The sequence below is a fragment of the Melospiza georgiana genome, chromosome 5 (genome assembly GCF_028018845.1).
Source record: "Melospiza georgiana isolate bMelGeo1 chromosome 5, bMelGeo1.pri, whole genome shotgun sequence".
In the NCBI taxonomy this organism is placed as follows: Eukaryota; Metazoa; Chordata; class Aves; order Passeriformes; family Passerellidae; genus Melospiza; species Melospiza georgiana.
Window position 1 is genome coordinate 10,815,095 of NC_080434.1, and position 13,635 is coordinate 10,828,729.

The following is a 13,635-nucleotide window of genomic DNA, read 5'->3' on the forward strand; positions in this document are numbered from 1 at the left end:
TTCTGAATCATAGTTCAACTCTTCCCCTTAGACTGCTAAATATGATGTAGAGGAGAAACAACCCCATGGGCAAAAATGAGTACAGGATACTTGATAAGTACCTTACCAAGAAACCAAGACGTGACAACACTTACCAGTAGCTTTGATAATACCTCATTTACCCTTTCTATTAGATCATAAATGTTGCTCAGGAACAGAACATTCATCCTGGATTGTCATGATAACTAATTTTTTTTTCAGTTTTGTAAAATCTGTTCATTTTTATTTGCTCTTTATTTTATTTGTGAAGAAAAGAAACATTAGGAAGTGTATCATGGAGTGAAAGTTCACAAGATGGAAAACAGCACACCAAAGTGTGTTTACCTCATAGCAATGTTTTGCTCAGTCTCTTTTTTAAAAATAAATTTTAGTACTTGTTTTTGGTGGGAGCTTTTTTTATACCTTTTTTCTGATATGTTCAGTGTTTTCATAGAACTGGTCATCTTGAGTGAGCTACCAAAACACCATTATATTTGCAATCTGGCAGTAAGAGCTCAGAGAAGAAAACACTTGGTGTAATATTTGTAATGAGAATTCTGGAATGAGAGCAGAGAACAAACTGGCAGCAGGAACAGTCTGAGGGATAACGAAGTCTCATGCCTTCTTAAATGGGAGCAACAGATATTCCACACACTGGTTAGTGGGGAGGCAGTGCAACATCTGCACATCATGTATAGAACATGAAGATATGTAAGTCTGAGTTAAAATCATATGAGAGGCAATTTGAAGTGCAGTGCTTGTAGGCATGGTATTTCAAGGATAAAAGAGGAAGGCAGCTAGCAGGAGATGTGATATTTCACACTCATGATTCTACATTACCAAGACAGTTTTCTTGTTAGAAAATCCTTACATATGTGGATTTATGTGTGCTGTGTTCCAGTAGTAAGTGAATATTCATAGTGTATCTTCTTATTGAAATGCTTTTCAAATTGCTAATAAGGGCACTTCAGCAGGTAACACCTTCACCTATAGAACTACATAAGGTACAGGTTTTATATTAGCACAACAAAGATGACTCAGTCCTCTTCAGAGCAGACCTTGAATTACCACATGTCAAATATTTCCTTACAGCCAGATATCCTCTAGTCCTCGGTTTGAAGTGATTTATTTCACAACAAAGAAATGTTTTTTGCATTTTGGCCCTTAGGCTCTCAGCAGACATTTGTAGAATGAGGGAAAACAAATGTCTGGGTTATACAAAGTTAATAAAATCAGATGCTGTTAAGAGCTCACTGTATCACTATTCCATGTACCAACATGAGCACTGGTTTGTATTGTTTCAACAAGAAAGACAAGGAAGGAGCTAGTGTTAGGATGAAATAGAAAAAAATTCATAACATTTAGAAAGTTTATTTATGAAAAAGATAATTAATTAATTCTTTGTATTAAAACCACAATTAATTCTTTGTATTAAAAACACATTGTGTAGAGATGTCACTATTCCAAGAAGTATTATGAAGAAACCCATCAATCCCTCTCAGGCATAGGGCTATGATGGCCATCACACACATGAGGACAGCACTTGCATAATTGGTCAAAGTAAAACTGGCTCAATAATGATCAGTAATCAAGGTCAAAGTGAGAAACCAGAGTTATGCCTTAATATTATCATCCAGGCAATTGGACATTCCCTGTTAACATGGTGAGCTCAGGCAATGGGCAATATGCTTTTCTGCTGGTGAATGTGTAAAAGGAAACATGACATGAATTTGGATGTGCAATAGCTCTACCTTTCTGCCTTCTCTCTTACCTCCCTCTTCTTCTGAATACATGTAACTCATGCTTTAAAGACCCTCAGCATGGCAAACAGCAGGCTAGGGGAGCAATCCAGTAAAGCTGGAATAAGTGGCTGGCTTCTAGGCTGAGGGTTTTTGGTTTAACAAACACCTTTTTCCTGGTCTTGGGGATACGGATTTCTAGCACTGTTTCACCATGCTTAGCTTTTGTCCAAAGTCCAGGAAGACCTTCAACGTGAACAAAGACAATTTTTTTATTTAGTCTTGAAGAAAATCTTCAATGCAAAAGTAATTACAACAGAAACGAGACTTTATTTTTCTAAAAGTAAATTCCTGAATTTTTCTAAAAATTAAAAAGTAATGAAAATGATGATGTTGCAAAGTTGTTGTATATGCACTAAACATCAGGATGAGTTTTTCCTCTCTTTTTATCTGTTATCTTTGTGACTAACATGCTTGTCCAATCTAAATGTTAAACTTCAATTCCTCTTTCTGCCTGAAGGGATTAAAAGATGTGTTTCTCATTTTAGCCTAACTACCAGGGTGTGGTCAGCTCTGAGAAAGCATTAGGTAACTCCTTCTCATTTTGAGATGTTCTCCTGGAAAGTAGACCTGGTTACCAAGATAGCTGTTTTCAACTTATTGAAACTAGAATAAATGGAAATCAAGAGGACTCTAAATCTTTGCCTGTGGGGTAACTGCTTCACTCTCTGTGTTTTGCAGCTGGCTTGAGTTAGTGTTGCCATATCTCTGCTGAAGGGTTTACCCTTCATTTTCTCTCCTCCACACTGAGTTCAGCCCTTGCTACTCTTGTGAGGACACCAGTGACTGGTGACAGCTGGGGGAGGGGATATACATATGAATTTATAGAACATCCAGATTTGTTGGCACTCTAATAAGTAAACTGATTTTGCTCATCACATCAGTCATATATTTATTAATGCTGGGAGGCTTGGGAATACCTGAAAGAAGTGTCACTTTTGGTGAGCTATGATACTGAGCTGTGACCTGGCAGCCTACCACATTCTGTGAGTATGGAAACAGCTCTCACCATGATGTTTGTTATTTTCACACCATGGAGTTTGTTATTTTTTTAATAGAAAAATGGTTTTGTTGCTGTCTTTCATTTCATGAATCAAGCCTGCAAGATCTGACTCAAATTTATTACTATCTTTGGGAAAGCTAATGGCATATTGTTATGTAAATTTGAATTCTATTGCAAAAATTGTAATTAACTGCTCATTGTAACTTTTCCTACTTCAATTCCATAATTGTATATTTTGCCTTAAATAATGTGCATACCATGATTTATTCTTTCTTTTGCTTACCATGTCCTCATAGAAACATAGAAAATGTTTGTAAATACAATATTTTAACATTTGAAAGGATTAAACCAGAAAAGTTTACTCTTGTATTTAAACTCCATGGTTCTGAACTCATGGAACTGCTTTCAGGACCTTCTTCAGCACAAACTCTTCCTCAACTTTAATATCTCTTTAAAACTCTATATATACTGGCTTCAAATAGACAGCATATTGGTGTCCAAGGAGAAAATTCTAGGTATGGTAACCAAAGAACTCAGACATGTTTGGTCATAATCAATTACTCTGGTGTGTGGTTCTTGGTTGTTTTAGCCATATGGAATCACAGCAGCTGTAGTTACAGAGTTGCTGAAGTGCTTAAGATATGAAGGAGCCTAAAAATTTTGCCAGAGAAAGCTGCAGTGCCCTGTAAACAAGGGTTTCTACTGGTGTTAAGTGATACAGGAGCAGCAATTGCAACTCCAACTGACTGATGCTCTGCTCTCCTGAGGCATTCACTCTGAAGAAATTGCTCTGCAATGGCAAACTGAGCTCATCTTTTTATATTAACTTCCCTGAATTAATTGCCTACTATGCATCTTCTCTTTGGTGCACATCTTCTTTCCAGTTAAACATTACTGTTCAAATGTCAGTCTGCCCCTTGGTTTTCAGCTGGTAGCAGCCTCATTATTCACTCAGTATCAATTATCTGTGTAAGTTTGAGGTGTTTTTTGTCTTTTAAATTTTGTGTTCCACGGGACGCATGAGATCAGTAGCCTTTACTAGACCCTGGTGACGAATCTACTCAGGCAGAGCAATGAGCAAAAGTTTCAAACTACTGCCCCTGCCTGGGACTTCAGGGTCCTAGGTGGGTGGAAGCCTTTTGTGGAAGGAGAGTCTTCATTCCTGCATGTGTGTTCTTAATGATCCAGTTTTATCAAAAATCATTCTGCAGATAACAAGCAACAACACCCAAATACTTTCTTTGGAAGGGAGGAAGGGATGTAATTTTGATGTGGTGAGCAGTCATGAAAGTGTGTTAAGATGGTGAGGGAAAACAGCAGTAATTGAGGCTGCTCAAACTCCATTTTCAATTTTATTTTCAGGATAAAGAAATTGCTATTAGAAGCCTGAATAGGTGAAATCTCAGTAAGAAAAAAAAGATGAATAAGGCAAGATAAAAATTGCAACGAGTGAATGTACCTGTGTATAGCTGAGAATTAAGAGAATTTTTAAACTAGTGCCAGAAGGTGAGAGAATTTTGAGCAGCTTTTTTTCCTTTTAATTATTTATCAGAAAAGAAGAAATACATAACAAGTAGACATAACTTTAGAAAACCTCTCACGTTTTGATCTGCAGGTCATACATCATGACCCAGAAAAAGAGAAAAAGTAGTTTAATCTGCTTGAGTGAGCTCCATAACACAGAGGTATCTGCTTAATGTTTTGATCATGATGAAGGTGATGCTTGTTTAGACACCTGCCCTTACGGAAAGACTTGATGGTCTTCAATACTTACAGTGGACCTGTCTGGAGAAGCCTGAGGCTTGTACTACCACTCCCTCCACACTGCAGCTCAGGCTGAGGTTGTCTTTAATTTCAAGATGTGTCAATTGAGTACAGCTAGTTAAAAAAAAAAAAAAAAAAAGTCTTTGTGTCCTTTCTGCTCTTTCTGTCTCCTAAGACATTGAGGCATTATTTAAATCAGCCTGGAATCGTTGATTTAATGATGACGCCTTTATCAAGATAGGTAAATAGCTAGATGTATTGTGGAAATTTGGTCTGTACTGATTGTTTCATTTTATTTTATTTTGACAACCCCCCTCTGGACCGCAGCCTCAGCACCTTAGTTTGTTAAGCTAAGACGTTTAAACTCAGACTCCTTTTCAAATGTGAAATGAGACTCAGGGCACAGCGCGGACTCCAAGCAATGAAGATACATGTTGTCCTGTGCCCCCTCCTGTCCCCCGCCCCATTCTCCGTGCTGAACCAAAGGCTGACAGATGCCATTTCTGCACAGCTCTCCCAGGGGAAGGGGAGACCACTCTGCTTTTTAATGCGGAGAGAAATAAACACGCAAATAAGCCCCTTGCCTCCCCTCGCCCGGGATTCCACCGGGCGAGGGGAGGCACCGTTTCCATACTCGGAACAAACTGGTTTTTAAGGAAAAGCAGAAAGCGGGGGAGAGGAGCGGAGGGGAGGGGGCGGATGCTCCGGCATGGCACGCTGCGGCTTCCCTGCGGTTCCGCCGGGGCCGGGGCGGGACCGGGACCGGGACCGGGTCCGGAGCGGTACCGGGGGTGCGGCATCGCCGCTGTCCGCACGGGGGGCGTGGCCTCGGGGGTGACGTCATGGGGCGTGGCGGGGGCGTGTCGCGGCGGCGGTGCCGCGCCGGGCGGGCGCGGGATGGGGCGGGGGGCGCGGCCGGACCCGGCGGGCCGGCAGCCGGCTGGGCGGGCTCCCTGCGGCACCCGGGCTCGGCCCGGCACCGGTGAGAGCGGGGGCGGCTCCGCACCTGCGGGGTCCCGGCGGGGACGGGCGCTGCCTTTTTTTTTTAATTTTATTTTTTGAAAATAATTTCTTTTTTTTTTTTTTTTTCGGTGGATTTGGTTTGGTTGTTCGTTTGGTTGGTTGGTTGATTTTTTTTTTTTTGTGTTGTTCTTGTTGTTTCGGGGCTTTTCGCGGGAGAAGCGCATCGCGGGAGACGGCGCTGCTGCCGCCGTCCCCTCGGCCGGTGCCGGCTGCGGGCAGCGGGGAAGGTTCCCGGCAGCTCCGTGGGGCTGGCGCTTGGACAGCGGCGGCCCCGGCCAGCCCGGGCTCTCGGGGGCGGTTTCACACCCTCCTTCACTTGGCACCACCCTAAATGCCGCTCTAACGATCAGGGATTTCCGAGTAAGTGTGGCATGTCGCGACAAGAGGGAACCCAGGTTAGAAAACCCTGGCGTGGGAGCGCAGGCGAACTTGGTCTTTGTTTGTACTCGTATTTTAAGTAATTTCTTGTTTAGGTGATGCTCTGTGTGTGGGAAGGTGGATAAAGTACCAGTCCTTGCAAAGCGAGACAGTGAAAGCTGTGGAAATGTGTACGGAGTTGTTCAGGTTCCCGCCGCTGTCGGCATATCTTGCTGAGACAATCTGGACAAGGTTCCTCCTCATCTGGCAGTTCTCACTTTTCCTCTCCCCCATGTATTTTGTCCAGACTTCTTGAGCACACAAGCATCAAATGCCTTCTCTCACTTCTTCCCTGTCTTATTCTTTCTTGTATTTGCAACTTGTGGCCAGGAGCAATTAAGAGGAAGGAAACCCAATCTTGTGCTTTAATGCAATTTAAATTGTCTTCATTGCCTAGCAGAACGGTAGTGGACTGCCTCGTGTTTCTCTTTCTCAGTTCTAAATCCTGCAAAGTTCATTTATTGAGAGTGTATGGAGATGTGTAAATCTGATAGTTATTGTTGTGTGTTTTCTTAAATCCCTCTGACTGTGCATGGACTGAAGTAAGTAGACAAAGTGATGTACTACCTGAGAGAACGAGCTTATCTTGCAAAGCATTTCCTTTTTAATACTGATCAGGTAATATGTACTCTGCCACAGCACTTCATTAAAAAGTTGGGAGCTAATTAGCTGTTTCTTACAGCTAGAGTTCCCGATTTTAATTAGAGTTCCTGTCTTTAAGTTTAAAGTGATTAAAGCAATGCCAAAACCATTCTGGTTATTTTCAGTGTTTGTTTAAAAAAAAGGGGAAAATTTTAAGCTCTTTGTAATTCATGTTGAAAAACAAACACTTCTGTTTGGGGTTCTGTTCCTGATTCTGTAGGGTGTGGGGGATGAGATGATTATGTTTATCTTATATTAGAGTGAGGAAATAAACTAACTAATGACAATGAAACTCACATGTTTGTTGTTCAAGGGTCGTTGGTTTCAATGGGAAAATCACAATTTGAGAAGGAAAACTCGAAGTGTTGACTAACAAAGATGTGGATAACCTGTGAGCACTCGGGTGGATTTCTCAGTGCTCCAACCATGTACAGGGCTCTTTTTGGTGATTCCTGTAATGGTGACAGCTCTGCTGCTGTCGAATATTATTGACCAAAAGTCTCATCCAAACTTACATGAAGCTGTCATGGTGGTTAAATATCATCCTCCATTATGTCCTCTATTAATCTCATGTGTATACTTCAGATTTCATTCAGCTGAAGAACAGTTACTAGCCTTTGACTTAAAAAAAAGGATCAGTCTATGGCTCATACATGTGTACCCTGCTGTATTTTAGGCAGCATTTTAAAACCCTGTTAGGGGTTTGAGAAATTTGCAAATTAGTAATTCCAGAGGGAGTTGTTGTGCTGATAAGACTTACAGTGTCTGTATTCTGAATATTTCACAGCACTCTTGACACTCTTTAAGGGAAGAGTTTGTTATTTGTTGTACACCGCTAAGCACTTGTGAAAAGATTTAGTAATGGGTGCTTTAAAGTACAAAAAATGAAGTTCTGGAAAATGCAAAGCTAAATGAGTGACACCCGTTTAAGGTGCATGGATGGGGCAAACTTGCCGTGCTCAGAACTCTCCTGTAGACTGACAGCTGACCTTGACTCTATGAACTTGTTTGTTTTCAGTATTTGGCCAAGTCAGCACTGTGATAATAGTCATGTTATGGCAGAAAGTTTTCTTGTCTCTTCTGACATTTAAAGGATATTGCTGTTGTTATTACTCCATAGGGACTGAATTCTGTGCAAAAAAAAAAAATTGTGTGCAAAACCTTTGATGTTAATTGGCCACCACTAGATATTTGCATTCAAGGTGCTTGAGTGCCCTGGTGTCAGGTATGCTGCCATTGGAACCTATGTAGTCAAATCTCTAAGTAATTGTGATCAAATTTTTCATGTTATGATTTTCCATATATCTGTTAATGACAGAGCACATGAACTAATATGATGCCAGCATGGATAATGAGGTGAACCATCATCTGTGTTTTTTAAATTTGATGTGGGATGTTGATAGTGGCTGCTGCAATTTTTAATATTCTCAGAATAACTGTCTGACTTAGACAATTGGCTTTTCTCTTGTGGGTCAGACAGGTTTCCATACTAGGAATACCTATGTGCAAAAATTAAAGCATTTAATAGGTATTTAGAAGACTTTACTGGCTAGACTGCTGTCCATACAGCCTAAGAGCAAAATGCCCCAAACATGTGTTGTTACATGGAAGTATGGAATCATGGAGGGATTTGGGTTGTAAAGGATCTTATGGATCATCGAGTTTAAAACCCTCTGCCATGGTGAGGGACATCATGGGAATTGCAAGTGTCTCTTTAGTCTGTGGACTAAAGAGTTTCTACTGGAATGGTCCAGCTAGGAGTAGATTAATCTGCTGGTAGCCTTTTCCCAGGCCATATGCATCTCCTTGTAATTTTGGTCCTCTTCTCCCTTTTCAGTTCTCCCTGGTTTCTGCTGCCACAGCCATGCTGCTGCCAGATGCCTGTTTGGTGTTTTTGCTGCTTGTTTGCATTGCTGCCTTTCCCCTTCTAGTTTTTCAGTTTTGATTTTGTTTGGAGTTTTTTTGTGTGTATGTAATACATTTCTTAGTCCAGTAGATGTGCTGGTTGTGTCCCTGCCTGTGGCATGGGGTTGGAACTAGAGGATCCATGTTCCTTCCAACCTAACTCATTCTGTGATTCAGTGTAGCATACAAGACAATGAAATTATATGCTTTGACTTGAAAAAAAAGTTAGGATCTGTAAAGAGAAACATCTTGTTATATGAAATTAAATCCAGAACAGTCTCATCATCTTAATAGCAGTGCAAATTCAAATAATGACTTAATAGAGGAACTTAAACCTTTAATGTGATGAGAATAACCTTGTTAATTATCAGGGTTAATGAGGTGCATTTCTTTGAAGTGAACAGAGTGATCACAGGCCAGAAAAAAAGATCTCTCTTCTGCTGGGTAGTATTTTTCCAATTCATTGGTAATTGAAAAGGAGATTTTGTTCCAGGCAAGTGTGTGATATTACAGCAATTTATATCAGATTCTTCAGGAAAGAGGGATAAACACCTATTTAAAAAGTAGACTTAATGATACAGTTAAAGCAATAATGAGTAGTAGGCTAACTTTAGGTTATTTTCTGTGCCATTTTGATGGTTCAATGCCTTTCCTACCCCCCCCCCCCCAAATTCATTGGCAACCAGGCATACGCTGAAACTTAAATCTCATTAGTTAGATTACAGTTTCATAATTTAGAAATAGTGGGGAGTTTGATAATATTGCATTATTCAGTGAAATTTCACTGCTCCTTTGGGTATTTCCATACAGCTTATAACTTTTCTTCTATGGAATGATTTTTGGGATGCAGAGGCACTAAAGGTGCTTTTGGTAATTGTACTGCCACAGTGCTGTCCTGTTGGTTTTAGACTGGTGTACAAGGTAAGTCTTGTTCTGTACTGTGAGAGACTTTCATAGTGCTGAGCTGTGGATGGCTGTAAAGTTGATTTCAGAGTGGGTGACTATTGAAAAACAAAGTTTCTAATTTTGCAGTGAAGATAATATATTTATGGCTGTTTTATAATCTTATAAAACAAATGTTTTTTCAGGGGGAGTGTGGTTTTCAAGGCATTGAAAGCTTTCTAGTACCTCGTGTCCTCATTTTTAGGAAGAATTCTAATGTTCCTGCCTGGATTTTGTCCCGTTAAGTTTGCTTGTCCATTGCCAAATTTCTTCACAAGAATGACTTCCAGAACTGACCCATCTATACCTGTGCCTCTGGCATGTGAGCCTGCTTGCTTTGGGGCAGTGGTAGAAGGTACAGCACAGTGGGAAACCTCAGCTTGTTAGCTGCTGCCCTGTACGGGCTTGGCTGAACCCCCTTTATGCTTTGGGGTGAGGTAGAACTTCCATCTTAGTCACAACTGAGTGCATTTTTGCAAAGGCAAACTGCATGATATCAAGTTGACTTTGTTTCATTGGGAGCAGCATGGTTGTGCTTTGTTGAAGAAGAATGGTAGTCCAAACCCTCAGATTTCAGTAGAATAAAATACATAACTTAAGTCTGGAAAGGTCAGGAAGGGTTTGATGTGCTGGGAACGTTTCTCCAGTTGCCCACCAGCAACTGAAATCCAAGTTTGGTCCATTTGTACTTCCAAGTTGACTTTCAAGTAGACAAAATTAAATGTCAAATGTGGTTTCTGCAAAAATGTTACATTCAATTTGATTGTATCAAAATAGTGGGCAGTGTACTTCAAAAACTACTTTAGAACAGTGAGAAGTTTAATTACTTCTAAGCTATTCAGCAGGAGACTTTCCCACTCTGAAAACCAGAGGCTTGTTTCATTTGTGATTTGAAACAACATTTGTCCTTGCCTATTTGCCTTCATTGCTAAATGAAGTTCTTTAAACAAGGTAGTGGTCACTGGCTGATTTCCTCTAAGGCTTTCTGTTTTTCTTATAGGAACAGTTTCTCTTTTTTTTTTTTTTTTTCCCCACATCTTTAGAAGTATTACAATTAACTACTCCCTTGTATTACATTATTTTGTTTTTTACTTCATGCTGTGTTACACAGCTCTTGGGGGGATGCACTGCAGAAGGGAAATGGCACCAAGTTCTGCAGGACCTTGTAGAAATGTAATCCTTGTGGCATTCTGTGGTTAGGTCTGCCGCTGAGGAAATGCAGGAGGCAGCTTCTGTGCCGGACAGAGTTCTTTTGGTTGTTCTGGGTCATTGAGTGAAAATGTTTTTGACGTCAGTAGCTCACTAATCCCAGTTTTCCAGATTGTGCCTGTTGGCTCTCTAAAGCAGAGAAGACATTGCAAACAAAAGCACAGTGAAGGAAGGCCAGGCCATCTTTGCTGTCATGGGAGCAGCTTCCTTGGCCTCCATGGAGTGGAGTTGATGCTGTGATGGCTTGATGACTTCTCATAGAAGATAAGTTTCTCTCTCCCTTCCCCAAGGTTGTCTTCTCTGAGGTCTTTTCCAGATGGAGAAAAAAAAAAAAAAAGTACCAGCGATGTTAAGGACCAAGGGACTTGTTTAGCATGGAGGAAAAGTGCAAAGCAGAAGCCAATTACTAATAACTTGCTTCAGAAGTTAAACTGATCTAACATGAACCAAGTTAAACACATACCTAACCTAAGGGACAAAATTTTGGCATGAGATAAGGTAGCAATAAAATAGGGACTGTCATAAGATTTCTTGCCAGTGTGGAAATGAACTTTTGGAGCTATCTTCTGCCAGGACAGGGTGTGCATGTGTTACATGCTTTCTAAAACTTCCTCATTATAGGAAGCAGAGTGAGGGTCAGGCATTGGTCTCTTCTCTTTGGTGACAGAGACCTGGATGAATGGCTTACAGCTATGTCAGAGGAGGTTTAGGTTACATATTAGTGTAGGGGGATAGAATATAAGAAGATACTGTGGAAAGTAATCTCACCCCTAAGGAGTTGCAGCTGGGCCAATTATCAAAAATTAGGAACAGGCTTGCCTTTAACAGGCCACAGCTGTAACCAGTGAGAAGAAGAGTGCTATAAAAGAGTGGGGTGGCTGGTTGAGAAGGGAGCTGGAGTCAGTTGGCTGCTTTGTGAAGAGGAAAGAGTCAGTGCTTGGAGGAGCTGCCCACAAGGAAACATCAAGAAGGTATGAAACTTTTGCGATAGGAGACAACAGTGTGGAACCCCTGCGATAAGATGACAACGTATTAGGAGAAGGTGTTTTCACCCAGATGATGGTTGGACACTGGAATAGGCTTCCCAGGAAAGCAGTCACAGCCCCAAGCCTCCCAGGGCTCTTAGGCACACGGTGTGACTCTTGGGGTGTCCTCTGCAGAAACAGAAGTTGGACTTGATCATCCTGATGTGTCCCTTCCAACTGAGGATATTCTATGTGGTGAAAGTTTGGTGTAAGACATTGTAGGACTTAATAAGTGTGATGGAAGGAGACTGGAAGAATAACATGGAAAGCAGTTTTAATCCTGGTGTATTGCTGGAAACTGTGAGTTGGTGCCTTTTTTCTGTAACAAGAGGACATGGGCTGAGCTCCAGATCTCTGATTTTTGGGGTTGGCTGAGTACAGAGGCAGCTATTGACTGGAGTAAAGGAGGAAAAACCCTTGCTCAGAGGCAGGCTGAAGAAATCTAATCATGCTTCCCTGGTCTTGGGTCATCATCAGAAAGGGATGATTATGCTTCCCAAAGGAAGACCTTGTACTTCAGCATTTCTAGTACGTGAAACTGGTATCAATCCTTGCCATGTAATCTATGAATGCAGGCACATTGCTCTCCTGGCTTCTGGTGACAAATGTGCTACTTTACCTCATTGCTGCTTTAGGCTCAGAGGGTCTATGCTGCTTCTTTGGAGAGAAACCTAAAGCACAGCTTCTAAGAGCTGACTTCAAAAGGTGTCCACTATCTCCTCACAGTGGTGTGACCTATTTAAGGTCTGTCTGCCAAGCACAGGTCAGCTGATGCTACCAAGTTGTTCCTCTGGTGAGTACTAATAATTTCAGTGTCTTGTAGAAAATTTATTTATGTGATGATTGTATCAAATTGTCCTTGCCTGTGCTGGCTCTCTGTGTGGGTAAATGGCCATTAAAGAGCCAGCTGGTGGATATGGGTTTTTGTGGAGACAGATGCTTTTCCATAAAGTTGATAAACATAACTGTAGAGGATTGAAAATGTTTACTGTGAAATTTCCTTGTTTGTGTAATACCTCCTTAAAAATCAAACAGTAACATCAGTGCCTTAGGTTAATGGAAGTCCTAAAAGATGATATGAGGTGTTGGCTGGAAGGTGACATACCTGCAAAAAGGTGAAATTAATGCCACCTCCAAAAGCTTCTCAAATGCTGGTCTCCACAGCTGGTGGGATGTAGTATTCTGTGGAGCTGGGAGGAAGGGACTGACTGTCCACTGGAGGCAAAATGCATCAAAAAGATCAAAGCTCTTTGATAAAGTCCTGCTAGAGTGAAGAACTGAATTCAACTCTGCAATTTTATAAGGATATGCTGAAGTTGGTAAGGTGGACAACTTAAGGAAGTGCGAAGCCTGAGAAATTAAGTTCTGTCATTTTCTGCCCTTCTGGAACCTCACAGAGGGGAGGAGGAAAACCAGGTTGTAGATATACTGAGTGTTTTCTTGGTAAGTTTGTTACATGAACAGCACTTTGTGAATAACTTTTTTCCTTTTTTTTTGTTCCTTTTGAGCAGCATTCGTAGTAATAGTCTGCTGATTCTATTGTGTCCTCCTGTGAAAAAGTCCTAATGCAAACCCTGTTCAGTCTGTAAGTGTTTGAAAATAGCTGTGTTTTATTTAACTATGAACAGGAGGACTTCAAATGCATGTGTTTTGCTTTGAAAGAGAGTGGAAGGCAGTGTTACACAGAAGGAGTTTTGGCAAGCAGAAAGAATGCTGAAGAGAAGTGACAGAATGTGAAAGGGGCAGATTTTATCCCTACTGAGAGGGTGGTTGAGGAATTCAAAGAGGAAGGGTAAAAAAAAATGTGGAGGGGAAGACAGAGGTAAGGGTTTTGGAAATGGAGAAAGATATAAGCAAGCTAAAGGAAAACCAACTGCTAAAAACTGTG

General features: G+C 41.1%; 1 protein-coding gene across 1 annotated transcript in view; it reads left to right on the top strand.

Moving 5' to 3' along the window:
- The first annotated feature begins 5,577 nt into the window (after positions 1–5,577).
- The window catches only part of MARCHF1 (membrane associated ring-CH-type finger 1), a 222,686-nt gene continuing 214,628 nt past the window's right edge, over positions 5,578–13,635 (top strand). The window contains exon 1 of the mRNA XM_058023776.1: positions 5,578–5,967. The gene's annotated coding sequence lies outside the window, so the exon portion shown is untranslated. The remainder of the gene's footprint in view (positions 5,968–13,635) is intronic.